Raw genomic sequence first — 14,181 nt, 5'->3', positions numbered from 1 at the left:
TTCAGGTGTGCCCAGGCAACCTGGGGTGCCTTGAGGTTTCTTCAGGTGTGCCCAGGCAACCTGGGGTGCCTTGAGGTTTCTTCAGCGGTGCCTTGGCAAAATGCCTAAAAATTGCCCAAAAATTTTTGACAAGCCAGCAGTTGGATGAAGCCTGCCTTTTAGTTACACAAAGCCACAGGTTTTCATTGTACACCATAACAACCTTCTAGCTGCCGGCATCCTAATGACCAATGGCATCATCAGTTGATAAGGAGGATGTCAGTCTCCTGCATAACATCCTTGTTTGGCCCTCCCCTGCCCCTCTCCATCAGCGTCGGGGGTCACATTAGCTGAGTGATGGAGAAAAACTGAGGGAGGAGAGAAACATTGGAATACTAGTCAGTACCAGTGTGCAAAAGTGTATCTTCTTTGGAAGAATAAATCACTTCTAACATTGGGTGTCCTACTTTGACCTGTGGATATTGCTGCATTATGTAAAACTATTAGAACAATCTTTACATTTTAGAATGGAGGGCCTCAAGACTGTCCATCATTTTTAAAGGGTGCTTCAAGATTGTTCAAAAACAAAAAGTTTGAGAAACACTGGTTTATACCAATCATTACAGTGTCCTTTTACCACCCAAGGCCAAAGTAGGCCCCAGCATAAGCCATGGTTGACTTTTGCAGCATAGATTGCAGTTCCTGCTTTTTTTTTTGTGCCCTCTTCTGCTGAAGCACCAAGAGCAACCTCCTCTTCTGCCTGACCCTCATCTCGGCCCTGTGTAGAGCAATTGAATGTTTTTGAATCTCCTGACTACTGCCATATGACTTAGAATAATCATACACAGTAGACCAGAATCACTGCAGTTGCTTGTACTACTCCTCTGCCCCTGCAGGAACACTTAGGGGTTCTCAAATAAACTGTGCAGTTGAACTCTGCAATAGAATTTGCACCAGAGCTTAGTAAATGAGGTGAAACTTCACTTTGCAAAGAATACCCAATCACATGCAAGGAAAATTGTAAAACAATAAGCAACTTTGCTTGCGCATGATTGGATGATGGAAGTCAGCAGAGTCTCTCCTTCTTTACTAAGCCCTGGAGCAAATTTCCTTGCAGAGCGAACAGCACTTGCAAAGTGCACAGTCTATTTACCTTTAGTAAATCAACCCTTTATAGTCTTTGACATGCAGGGAGGCACTGGTCACTGCAGAGCTGCCGAGGGTAGGTACAGATTGCAGTGACACTTTCTCTGTGCTTGGTCACATAAGCCAAGGGGACACATAGGTAAGTAGCACTCTGCAAGACAATAACAAGAGAAGGGCACACCGACCTTGTGCATTACCACTAAAAAGTTTATTAAAATCAAAATGGGTAGCGTACAATATACTCACAAACATAGGATATGTACAAGCATGTAGTAAATGGTAACCACTCGCCTCCAGAACACTTCTCTACTGCTGGATAGCGTGATGGCGTCCACAAAGACCTGGTATGGCTTACGCGTTTCGACGGAGAACCCTCTTCCTCAGAGCCAAAATTGCCACTGATCCACCATACACTCCCAGGATGTTATATAGCAGGATGTTGTTATTGTCTTACAGTGTTTTTGGATACCCTTGGTCCACCTAGAACATTCACCTTCCCGCATACCACTTGAGCGCAGGAGAGATACTGTTTTTTGGAAGTAGCACTCTGTGCCAGCCTTCATCACCGTCTGTGCAGAGAGAGAACCGAAACACTCCAATGATCGTACTGGGGCTCCCATGGGTTTGAAAAAGACCCCTATAGGCTGCAGCTACACCATAGTTCCATGCCCCCATTGGATGTGAGTGAGATTATATGTTCTCTTCTATCAGTTACCATCAGGAAGTGTCACTTTCGCCTTCACATTAGACAGCTGAAAAAACAGTGCAGAATCCAACCAGAAATGTGAGAGTCTTAAAGGCACGCTGGCTATTCCATTATCCTGTTCCTGTGAATGAAACACAACACATGTGCCCCCCTTTCCTTGAAATGCTGTATAGATTTCTCCCCTCCCTGCGGCCTCATGTATAGGCAGCACTGACAGAACAATCTGTAACATCCTATAAGCTACATACCTCTCCACCTAATGATTTATATTGCTCCTAAATATGCTGACATGTCGGAGGCCTTACAAGGAATGTAGAGAAGGGACCTTTCCTTATTTGCATCTCTGCCTTTGAATCTAACATATACATTACCGTCTGCATTAATATTTAAAGAATGCCCCCTTCCAAAAAGCTGGACTGAAAGTAAGGGAACCCGAGCAACCCGAGCTGATCATCGTACAGTATATACCCCTGTCAGTGTTAAATGGTTTGTTGCAACCCAACTGTCACTTTTGCTGGACACTCAGTTGGGTCTGTTTTACCCCCTTCATGACCAGACAATTTTATGCTATTCAGCATTACGGTCATACTATACTGCACACAAAATTTATATAATTTTTTTCACACAAATATAGCTTTCTTTTGGTGGTATTTGATCAGCACTGGGTTTTTTATTTTATAAACGAAAAAAAAGAAAAAAATATATGAATGTAAAAAGAAGGAATAGGTGGCGCTGCTTGAGAAAAATGTCAAGTGTCTAAATTAGACCGATATTGTTTTTTAATGTCGATACCGATATTTTGGTCATTGAATTGCGATATTGGCTGATATCAGCCGATATTTTCGGACATGTAAAAATTATTTATTTTTTCACAGGTACTCCTTGTGGAGGGATCTGGGCGTCTAAAAGACCCCAAACCCCTCCTCGGCACTGAAAAGCATTCAAAACGCCATGTTTGGCTCTTTTGAATGCTGTCAGTTGTTTTAATTTGGCACGGAGTACCCGGAAGTGATGTCATGACATCACTTCCGGGTTTTTTACATAGAGACCCGATCAGAGCCGAATGCCGCTTTGATCTAGTCTTTGGCGGCAGGTAGGATGCCTGGTTCTCCCGGTTGGACAGGAGACCCGGACGAGCCGCGGAAGGCGGCGGGAGCGGGGGGGACATCCCCTCACGCTCCTTGTAATGACAGCCGAGTGGCTTCTCAGCCGAATCGGTTGTCATTCCAAGACAACCGACCATCTGCTGTGGACGCCGGTACCGGGGTGATGCCTCTAGCTGCAGGCATCACTTTCCCGAAATATCGGCAATATCGGTAACCTCAGGGGCCGATTCGGTGGTGCCGATAATCGGTCGATCCCTAGTCTAAATAAAAAATGGTAAAAGTGCTATTTCTTTAAACCCATGTGTACAGGAAAAATATAAGTGATGTATATGCAATATAATAAAAATGCCTCGGAAAAATCACAAGCAATAAAGGTGCTATTTCTTTAAACCCATGTGTTTAACTGTGTTGAATCACTCTAATGTCACCCCACAGATGGAACTAAAAGGTTCAGCAAGTCCAGCAACACTACTAAGGGAATCACATATGTGAATGTTTTTTTATGGACACATACATTATATTAAAAGTTTTTGGACAATTTTCAGTTTTTTTTTTTTTGGGGGGGGGGGGGGGATATTTAGCACCAGCGCTTTATTACAATTTTGCACTAACTTTTTGGCCGTTGATTTTGCGATTATTTGCACAGATTGTGATAATTTGCACATGATGATTTGCACAGTATTGTGATTACTTGCACATTTATATAAGGATTTATATGGTTTTAGTACAAGATAAGGTACAGTTTTACAGCATTTAATATTTACTAATTATGTTTGAGATTTGATATTACCACTAATGCACCCATGGTATCAGCAAGTAGTAAAATTTAGGGCAGTACCTCTTACCTCTTCCCAATACCTTAATTTCTGCACACAGACACAGCCCACCCTCTTTTAGAGGAGAGTTCAGGAGCTGCTGAAAAAAACGCCAAATGCTCATAAACGTCCGTTTATCAGCAGCAGTGTACATGAGGCCTTAGGCCCCTTTCACACGGGCGGTTGTTGTGCCGTTGGTAAAAGCATGTTTTGTTATTTTGAAATTCCAACACTCCTGGCACAAAGATTATTCACATTTGTACATTGCGATTATGTGCTTTTACATGCGGCTGCGTTTAGCTGCGGTAGTAAATTTTTGCCTTTTTGTATAGCAACTGTTTACTTAGTTTCTTCTATGTGTAGCACTACTCCCATGGGAGCTGCTGGTTACAGATTCCCCTGGGTTACCCATAGTAACAGCACGACAGTTTAGCATTTTCAAAGTGCTTGGCTCAGTCAGAAAACAGTCCAGGGGTTTTGGTTTTTTGTGGTTTTATTTGAGAACTTGGATAGGAGAAGGGATGAGTGGGATACTCCAGCTTGAATAACTATGCACAATTGCTGGGGCTGCTGAATAACTGAATGCGGCAAGACCGCTGCTTCACCTTGACTATGCAGTGAAAAAGTATTAGATAGCTGTACTGTAATGTAGAACACTCTTCAGGGCCCTTCCTGGTATCCCCTTTGTCCCTATTCTTCAGGGTTCTCTAAATGGCACCCCCTTTACTGTAACTCTCTGTGTGAGCTAGCTCCCTGATCCCCTGACTTCATTTGAGTGGTCCCCCTTCCTGGGCAGAGCCTTAGGCAAATCTCCTGGTACTCACGGACACTGCCAGCAGCTCCACTGTTAGCTTCACTGGATCCTCTGCAGCTCAGCTCCACACCTGGTTCGCTAGGTCAACCACCTAAGACCATGAAAGATTGTATTAACATGCCTTATTATATTTCATATATATTTCAGTTTATGCCCATTCTGTGATGGAGTGTGGGCCCTTGCATTTGCATGGTAACGAGCCAGACTGACACTCATTCATACGGCCCTGGACATCAGACAGCTGTGTTTTGCATTTAGACGACATGTTAAACACCTTTTCATTCATTCATTTGGACACTTGACAGGGTTAAGTCTGCGCATGGAAATTACTGACACCACCTAAACACATTTGACAATTGCTTGCATTAACACATGACAACTGAATACAGACAGAGCGACTCGTCCCACAAAACACAGATTCAGATACAAGAACACCTCATATTGACACAGATGCATAGCGAAAACAAAAGCCCTTTCATGTACTGTTCTGTGAGATATGTGCTATTGTTAATTTGACTGATGAATTGTAACCAGTTTGGAGCAGTCTTTCCCACTCAAAACGTGCCTTAAATATGAGCGAAACTTGCAATAAAATCAGTTGTGTCTGCGCTAAGTTTGAGTGCTATGTGTCGTCACAACTCCCGGCTGGATAAGGGGAAATTCACTATCTAGGGGGGGGTTAGCCACTGAAGGGCCGTATATCATCTTTTAATTGCCTCCTGACGAGATTTGAGCTAACAGACCACCTTCCTCATACACAGCAGGAGGAGAGACAGCCGTCAGCCTCCTCCTGGGACTCTGCTTCCCACCAAAGACGCCCTGTCACATGTCCCTTCAGCTTTTATGGGCAATCCCAGGATGCATTGCGAGAGTGCTCTCCCACTGGGCCTCCCACAAAAGCCAATGTGTCACTGGCGGGGTTTCCTCCACTGTCCAACAAGCTCCCTCATTGGATACAGTGGGGACACTCCCTCAGACCCAGTGAATCACACCTGGAGACATGTAACAGGCAACCTAATAGATCAGGCTCCCCTGATGAGCAGAAGGAGCAATGGATGCTTTTGCCTAGCAACTACCTACCTAGGAGGGTGCTACATCTGTACTGCGATTACCTGCGTTTATATACAGATAGCTGCGGTACATCGCTCCTGGACACTGACAACTTTATTTTTCCTAAATGCACAAAACCGTATGTTATGAAAACGTTGCTAAGCGCAGTGTGTGAACAGGGCCATAAGGATGCATTGCCTGCATCTAGCTGCAGTATATATGTTCCTCTTTCCGCAGCTAAAAGCTGAAATCTGTGTGAAAGGGGCCCTAGACAAAAAAAAAGTTTACTGATAGCAGACTGAGCCCTAAAGTTCAGTCTGCTCAATAATAAAAAATATATTATTTGTAAGCTCTGAAACAGGTTCTTTCAAGGACTCGGCGATCAAAATCTTCGCTCAAGTTCCCAGGTCAGAACACCTGGTCACAATTCCTATAAGAGATCCTGATGACAAAGCGGATTTGTAAAGCGTAGAAGGGGGCACGTATGGATCTGATCAGAGATCAGCATGTGCAATGTATTTCCTCCCCGTCTAGAATGTGGCAGGTAGTGAAAACATGTGTGATTCACAAAGCAGAGCGTTTGAAGATGAGACATCAAATAGGCTTCTATGAGGTTCCCCTGCCAGTGATTTCTGGTCATTAGAGCAAAGCCAACATCTGCTCCATCTTTCTGGGTTGACCGTAGAAGCATCTTGCTCTTTAAATGAGGAGTCACCTGAACAAAGCCCTTCAATCACACTGGAGAATACCATAGTAAACCATTACTCAAAGCAATTTTAACTTCAAAAAGACACATTTACATTGCATGCACTCAGCCATTACATTCATTCCAACAGCAATCCATTATACAAAAATCCTGATTTAATGATGAACTACAGCCAAATATACAGAGAAAAATATTTAATGTAGTCATCTGTAAAAAATTAATAAAGAAAGAAACTCTATTTGAAGAATAGGTCCTTCTATAGAAGACTGTAAATATCTCTCTGCTGGGCTGAAAGCCTGCGCTTTGCTGTGTGCAAGCGATATATTCTCATGCAACTTCTTCAGCTGTTGACACTTCCGGGAGCGTCAAATGTTTGCCTCCCTCACTGTGTTCAATGCTTCCTCCCACCAGCTAACATCCATTATAGTTAGGGAAGGGTTAATATCCCTTTTAGGTTTTTCTTTTTATATTAAGAAAGGTTTAATTTCCCTTTTATGTTTTTTTTTATATTAAGAAAGGGTTAATATCCTTTTTAGGGTTTTTTTATATTAGGAAAGGGTTAATATCCCTTTTAGGCTTCTTATATTAAGAAAGGGTTAATTTCCCTTTTATGTTAATTTCCCTTTTATGTTTTTTATATTAAGAAAGGTTTAATTTCCCTTTTATGCTTTTTTATATTAAGAAAGGGTTATATCCTTTTTAGGGTTTTTTTATATTAGGAAAGGGTTAATATCCCCTTAAGGTTTTTTTTATTAAGAAAGGGTTAATTTGCCTTTTAAGTTTTTTTATGTTAAGAAAGGTTTAATTTCCCTTTTATGTTTTTTTATGTTAAGAAAGGTTTAATTTCCCTTTTATGTTTTTTTTTATATTAAGAAAGGTTTAATTTCCCTTTTATGTTTTTTTTATATTAAGAAAGGTTTAATTTCCCTTTTATGTTTTTTTTATATTAAGAAAGGGTTAATATCCTTTTTTAGGGTTTTTTATATTAGGAAAGGGTTAATATCCCTTTTAGGCTTCTTATATTAAGAAAGGGTTAATTTCCCTTTTATGTTAATGTTTTCTCTTTTATGTTTTTTATATTAAAGGTTTAATTTCCCTTTTATGCTTTTTTATATTAAGAAAGGGTTATATCCTTTTTAGGGTTTTTTTATATTAGGAAAGGGTTAATATCCCCTTAAGGCTTTTTTTATTAAGAAAGGGTTAATTTGCCTTTTAAGTTTTTTTATGTTAAGAAAGGTTTAATTTCCCTTTTATGTTTTTTTTTTATATTAAGAAAGGTTTAATTTCCCTTTTATGTTTTTTTTATATTAAGAAAGGTTTAATTTCCCTTTTATGTTTTTTTTTATATTAAGAAAGGGTTGATTTCCCTTTTATGTTTTTTTATATTAAGAAAGGGTTAATATCTTTTTTAGGGTTTTTTTTTATATTAGGAAATCCCTTTTAGTGTTTTCTTATATTAGTAAAGGGTTACTATCCCTTTTTGTCCCGTTTCACTGCAGGTTCCCGCATCGCATTCAAATCGCAGGCAGTTCACACTGCCATATGTGAATCGCTTGGGGTGTCAATACAAAGTTAACGACACCCCCAGATCAGTTTGCATATCGCAGTGCTAACTGTCAGTTCGGACATGAATCGGATCAGATAGGTGTGAACTACCATGCGATTCTGATTCTGTTGTGAACCCAAAAAAGGGTGAGTTGTGTTCGAATCCGATGTGTACAATCTGTATGGCTGAATTCGCATCGCACAGACATCGCATGTGATTTGTAGAGCAGTGCACTCCAAATCATATGCAATGTCTTTAATCGCACTGATGTGAATGCGGGGCTTTGTGTTTTTTATATTAGGAAAGTGTTAATATCCCTTTTAGGTTTTTTTTTTTCATATTAGGAAAGGGTTAATATCCCAATTAGGTTTTTTTTTTTTCGTCTGTTGAAGAGATTTTCCATTATTTCCTGTCTTAGAGATACAACAGGAAGTGAGAAAAAAATCTAACCAAAGTCATTGTAAATCCTCTCTTAAACAGCTGTCACCATACGGTATGACCTCAAACTACGGCCCTCCAGCTGTTGCGGAACTACACATCCCACGAGGCATTGTAAAACTCTGACATTCACAGACATGACTAGGCATGATGGGAATTGTAGTTCCTGAACAACTGGAGGGCCATAGTTTGAAGACCCCTGATTTACAAAGTATCTCGCTGGTAAGATCCCGTTTAAATGTGATCGGCAAAGCATCCTGACTCATATGGACATAAACGCACGTTGTCTGTACGAGCTGAGATGCATACTATAGGCTGAGATCATAGTTTGCTTTCACCACTCCTCAGTGAAAAACCCATTCAAGGCCATGGGGGAGATGTACCTATGAACAATGTGTAGGCAATGGTGCATAATTACCTTGGGATCCAGTCATTCAATGAGGCGCCTGCGCCGCTACTGCCTACACATTGTTTACATCTCCCCCTTCACCCAGAATGCAGTAGGTAGCAGCAGCGACGCGTATGGCCATGTCCATTTACGTGTAAGACCCCTTTCACACTGCGTGTTTAGCCCTGGTGCATGGGGCTGTGGTGTTTAGCTGTAGGCGAGGACACGGGTGTCCTGCCAAGTCACGCTGCTGGTAGCCTGCCAAACTCTGAGAGGCTAACAGCTGCTGCAATTGGTCAGCAGTAACAAAGTATAGGGCAGTATGTGCCTTGGAATGAGTGCCTGGTAAGCAGGCTTCTTGCATTCTGGGCATTCATCCCTGAGCGCATACTGCCCTAATCATTTTTACAGCAAGGTGCCCTGTCCAGCCCCAGCAGCTGTCAGCCTTCCAAAGAGTTTGACAGGCTGCCGGCAGTTGGACTGGACAAAACGCCTGTTTCCTCTGCCGGCAAAACCGGAGCCCCATACACTGGGACTAAATGATCAGTATGATTGAGGCCTGATGCATGTGAACCTTTGCACAAAAGTTTAAATGTGCACCACCTAAATACAGTCAACATTGGGCTACTGATGCAGATTTTTGTTTCTTTGGTTTATGCAGCTAAACTTCTCTATAGGAATTCTCTACAGTGGGGACACAGACAGCAATAAAAATCTCAGAGATTCTAAAGTTGGCCAATGGCCATACACGCAGGGCCATCTTACCGAATGGCCATGCTGGGAAGTTGCCCGGGGGCCCCACCTGCCGACAGGTGGCAAGCGCCTGTCGGCCCTGCCCTGCTGTCAGGCCACTTGGGCCATGGAGGGGGAGCCCACAACTGCAGGAATGCCCATCCAGTGCCCAGGGCAAAGATGAGAAACTGTGCCCATCTCCCATCCCCCCCCTCCCGGTGGAAAAGGAGAAGGGGACGGGACCAAAATGTATGTAATAGTTGTGGCAGGCAAAAAATTAGTGCCGATGTTTTTAGTACACTGCAGTGAACTAAAAAGTTTAAAATCAGTGCACAAATAGGGGGCTAACAGTGGTGAAGGTCCCGGCATCTGTGCGGTGTCAGTGGAAGGAAAAAAATGCCCCCTGCATCAGTGGTGTTGCTAAGAGGAAAAATGGTGCTGCGTCAGTGGGGAAAAAAAATATCCTTGCATTCGTGGTGTCAGTCTGAAGAGGGCTCAGGAGTGAAAATCGTGCAAAGCATAGGGCTTAACAGTGCATATCCTGAAGGGTGCAGGGCTCAGAAGTGGATATTGTGCAGGGCCAGGTATCACACAGGGTGTAGGGCTCAGGAGTGTATATTACACAGGGTGCAGGGGGGTATCACACAGGGTACAGGGTTTTAGGAGTGCATTATATGCAGGGGAAGGTATCACACAGGGCTCAGAAGTGTATATTATGCAGGGCTCAAAAAATGTACAGTATACTGTGAAGGGGCAGGTATTGTGCAGGGCTCCAGGGTAGATATTGTGAAGGGGCGGGTATCACACAGGGCTCAGAAATTTCTATTGGGCAGGGTGCAGGGGCAGGTATTACGCAGGGCTCAAGATAGAGGCGTAACTAGAACCTTCAGGGCCCCGGTGCAAGAAACCATGAAGGGCCCCCCGGACCCCTGGCCGGGGCCCTTCTCTTCAAGCCTGGGGCTCTTCCCACTGATCCTGGGGCCCTTTACTCTCGTTGTGGGACCCTCTCACAAGTTCTGCAGTGAGCTCCCTTCCTGCCATCTTGAGGCCTCCCCACGGTGGTGGAATGCCAGGGCCCTGTCGCAAGTGTGACCTTTGCGATCCTGGAAGTTCACCCACTGGTGTCAGTAGTATTTTTGATATTTTAGAGTCCATTTACACTAGCACGACTTGTCAGGCGACCAAGTCGCCTGACAAGTCGCGGTCGGTCGCTCGCCATTGAGTAGTACTGGACCCATTCTAATAGGAGCGACACAAGCCGCTCCGACTTAGAAAAAGGGTCCTGTACTACTTTGGGGCGCCTGGAGGCAACTTGCATTGACTTCAATTATATGAAGTCTCTGCAAGTTGCGCCGAAGTCGCGGTGCACGCTGTGCACCGCGACTTCACAGGTCGCCCCCCAAAGTCGGATCGCGCCATTCTGAATGGGCTCTTAATTGTATTATTTTTTATCGTTTTATTTTTTTTTTTTTTACAATGTCATTGACTATGACTCTGTCCATTCAGAAAAGGAAGGAGCTGGTAAATTACATATTTAACGACCCCTTCCTGGTTCTCTATTGTGACACATCCCCTGCAGCAGCCGGCAGGAGAGGGGAGGGAGCACAGTAGGGGGGGGGGACCAGGGGAGCACACAGGGGTCCAGAGACAGCAGAACACAAGGGAACTGGATAGGAAGACTGGCGGGGGCAGCATACAGAGGAAACAATCTCCTCCATTTTCCTCCTGCAGCTACAGGAGGAAAAAGGAGGACAGTGATTTCTCTACATGCTGCCCCCCCCCCTCCTATCCAGGTGTACAGGGGGGCCGCACAGGCCCCCTGGAGCATGAGGCCCAGTTGCAATTGCAACCCCTGCAACCCATGTATTATTAAGGGACAGGCATTGCGCAGGGCTCAGGACACATGAATGCATATTGCAGGGGTGGCAGGGGCGGGTTTCACACAGGGAACAGGGCTCAGAAGTGTGTACTGTGTAAGGCTCAGTAGTGTATATGTTGTGCAGGGGCGGGTATTAAACAGGGCCTAGGAGTAGGCATTGTACAGGGCTCAGTACAATACAAAAGTGTGTAACCAAAAATGACCCCCCCCTTAAAAAAAACATAGCTCTGCCCCAAACGCCCCCCCCCCCCCTCCTTGTTCTGGCCCTGCACTTAGGTTTCCAACAACATCATTGTGAAGATGATCCCCTTACCATAATAATTTGCTGGCTTGTTCAAAAAGAAAAAAAAAACAGATTTAATCTGACCTGGTATTTCATTGTATTCATATCCGAGTAACTGATACTGCATTATGTTGTCTATCACAGAAATATTTTTTGCATGTCTCCGGGATGTGATGAAACGATAAAAGGTGATTTCCGTTTGCATATACCAATCTGCCGTAATCATGCAAATGCCTGACTTGACTATACAAGCAGAAATTCAATTGCATTTTTATCTGAGTTTAAAGGAGATTAATCGCGGTGCCCTCTGTTTTCCACAGGAGGGGGGTTAGCCAAAGTTTAAGTAAAATTTTGGCTTGGAGAGAATTGTATAAACAGGTTGGCACTTGTTAAACCTCTTCAGATTGTTATGCAGCCATCTTCATACCCAGATGCTGGCAACTTATAATGTTGAGAAATGTATTTCTCTTTTTTGTTTTGCAGATTTTGAATGCAGCAAGAGTTTTTAAAGCCCAGCTTTAGGAAATCTGAAAATTCCGTAATTGCAGTAGGACTGTGCCTGCACTGCAAGAGTTAAGTGCTAGTTTAAGTATAGGGGGCATAGGAAGGAAGATTTATTTACCTGATCCCCTGCTTCACCACACTGATAGACTGGTCCCCACAGTATCTCCTCCCCCATGCTGGCCCCCTCCTCCTTCCTCCACCGCGGAGCCAGTAGGAATGCGCAGCGTGCTTCGTGCATGCGCAGTAGGGACCCGCAAGGCTTCACTGCCGGATTCCCTTACCAGCAATGGCAGCAAGCAGCACCTGACAGCCAATGGAAACATTGGCTGCGGTGGCGACATCGCTGGACTCCAGGACAGGTAAGTGTCCTAATATTAAAAGTCAGCAGCTACAGTATGTGTAGCTGCTGACTTTTAATTTTTGGAGGGGGAGGCGGAACTCCGCTTCAACATATGGTTTTTGCTATAGACAGTGAATTATCTAAAAAAATCTATGTCTAAGACTCAGTGGCGTAGCTTGGGTTGTCAGCACCCGGGGCAAAGCAAGTAATTTGTGCCCCCTAACCCGCAGGATTTTAGCACTCGAGTCTCTTCCACTAGATTAGTTAAAGAAACCCTTACCCCCTAAGCACATGTATTGTTTGTTATGAAAATACTGATGTAATTAAAGTAAAATGCATCTAAATACAAGTTTGAATGACCAGCGTGCCCCCTTTCAATGCAGAGAGACCAGCGTGCCCCCTTTCAATGCAGAGAGACCAGCGTGCCCCTATCAATGCAGAATGACCAGCGTGCCCCCTTTCAATGCAGAGAGACCAGCATGCCCCCCTTTCAATGCAGGGAGACCAGCGTGCCCCCTTTCAATGCAGAATGACCAGCGTGCCCCCTTTCAATGCAGAATGACCAGCGTTCCCCCTTTCAATGCAGAATGACCAGCATGCCCCCTTTCAATGCAGAGAGACCAGCGTGCCCCCTTTCAATGCAGAATGACCAGCGTGCCCCCATTCAATGCAGATAGACCAGCGTGCCCCCTTTCAATGCAGAGAGACCAGTGTGCCCCCTTTCAATGCAGAATGACCAGTGTGTCCCCTTTCAATGCAGAGAGACCAGCGTGCCCCCTTTCAATGCAGAATGACCAGCGTGTCCCCTTTCAATGCAGAATAGCCAGTATGCCCCCTTCCAATGCAGAATGATCAGCGTGCCCCCTTTCAATGCAGAATGATCAGCGTGCCCCCTTTCAATGCAGAGAGACCACAGTCCAGCCCCGCCCCGACCCGCCATTTTTAGCCATAGGGCGGCTGCGCTGGACATCTCCCAGCCTAAAGATGGAGGCAGCCGCAGACAGTGTGTGAACTGTGTATGTCAGAGTCAGACAGACAGAGTGACACTGCGGATGCGCCCCCCCCAGATGTTGCGCCCGGTGCCGCCGGCCCCCCCTGCACCCCCCACGCTACGCCACTGCTAAGACTACAAGAGCTGCCTACGTCCTAGAAATTAGGGATGCTAGCTGCCAGGAGCCACCTGCGTTCTAACAAGAAAAGATGCTAGGTGCCAGGAGCCCCATGCGTCCTAGCAATGAAGGATGCTAGGCAGCAGGATCCGTCTAATAATAATGAAGGATGCTGGGCAGCAAGATCCACCTGTGTCCCAGCAATGAAAGATCCTAGGCAGTAATAATCACCTATTCTTTAAATTCATACAAATAGTCCAAACAGATCAAATAGAATAGTCCAAATAGAAGATTCCAAGGTGCAAATGAAGATGAGATGAATCCACCACCAGAGGTCACTCTATCAGCCGCAGTGAAGCATGCTAAAGATATGCGCTTACCAGATGGATAAAGGATAACCGCATTGTATACAATCTAGATATCATAGAAGCCCATTCCAATGCAAGACTCCTCTCCTGACCGGGTCCTGTCAAGTACAGGAATCCGCAGTGTCCAGCAAGCAATACACCGGCCACCTCGTCCAGATCAACAGTCAAGCAAATTTATGCAAGAGAAGAAGGGGCCACAATAGTGCAGATAGTCTATACAATTTATTATTTTAAAAAAGAGATACACTCTCAATTCCATAGTAAAATAAAGC

The sequence above is a fragment of the Pelophylax lessonae genome (genome assembly GCF_965119305.1).
Source record: "Pelophylax lessonae genome assembly, chromosome: 13".
NCBI classification, from domain to species: Eukaryota; Metazoa; Chordata; class Amphibia; order Anura; family Ranidae; genus Pelophylax; species Pelophylax lessonae.
Note: the sequence above shows the minus strand (reverse complement) of the source record.